We start from the raw sequence: 954 nt of genomic DNA, 5'->3' as shown, positions 1-954 counted from the left end.
CCAGACTCGTAACCACTATGCTGCCAGAACTCCATAAATATACAATTAGCAAATTGTAAATGAAGCCACAGGAATAAGTGAGATTATTTTCCAGTTGTCTGAATTATTTTAAACAAAGCTTTAAGACAGATAGGCCAAGTATATCCCCCTTGATTTAGGATGTTATAGAGTCCTGGTGTGGTACTGTAGGATAAACACTGAATTGCTAACCACAAGATTGGTAGTTCCAATCCACCAGTTGCTCCTTGGAAACCCTATACTGGTGACGATGAGTCAGAACCATTTTTATTTAGTGCCATTGAGTCTGTTCAAACTCATAGACCTTGTGTAGGGTTTCCAAGGTGTGACAGGTAGATTTGAACTGCCAACCTAGCAGTTCAAACCAACTTTGTGGTTCAGTGCTTATCTTACGGTGCCACACCAGGACTCCCTAAGGATAATATAGAGACTTGGTGCTTAAATACTATGTTTAAACTTACTTAGTGACTATTGTTGTTAAATGTCATCTAGTAGAGTGTGCAGTCCAGCGCAGTAACCCATAACACCACACCAGGACTCTGAAGATATGTTTAAGAAAAACATATTTAAGAAAAACTGTTATCCGAAAGCATTTTCCCTTTATCTTTATATGAGTAAACTTGTGCTAGGCTCTGGTAGCATAGTGGTTATGAATCCGGCTGTGAATTGCAATGTCAGCACTTCAAAACTACCAGCTGTTCCACTGGAGAAATATGAGGCTTTCTGCTCCCATAAAGATTTACAGCCTCGGAAACCCTGTAGAGGGTTGCTATGGATCAGGGCCAACTCGATGGCGCTTAACAAGGCTGAAAATACCAAACATGATTACTTGCTTTCTGTTAAGTAATACTTTCCTGTTGTTGTTGTTGATAAGAGCCGTCGAGTAGGTTCCCACCCATAGCAACCCTGTATAGGGTTTCCAAGGAGCAGCTGGTC

The sequence above is a fragment of the Chrysochloris asiatica genome, unplaced genomic scaffold, assembly GCF_000296735.1.
Source record: "Chrysochloris asiatica unplaced genomic scaffold, ChrAsi1.0 scaffold00022, whole genome shotgun sequence".
Classification (NCBI taxonomy): Eukaryota; Metazoa; Chordata; class Mammalia; order Afrosoricida; family Chrysochloridae; genus Chrysochloris; species Chrysochloris asiatica.
This window is presented reverse-complemented; position numbering follows the sequence as displayed.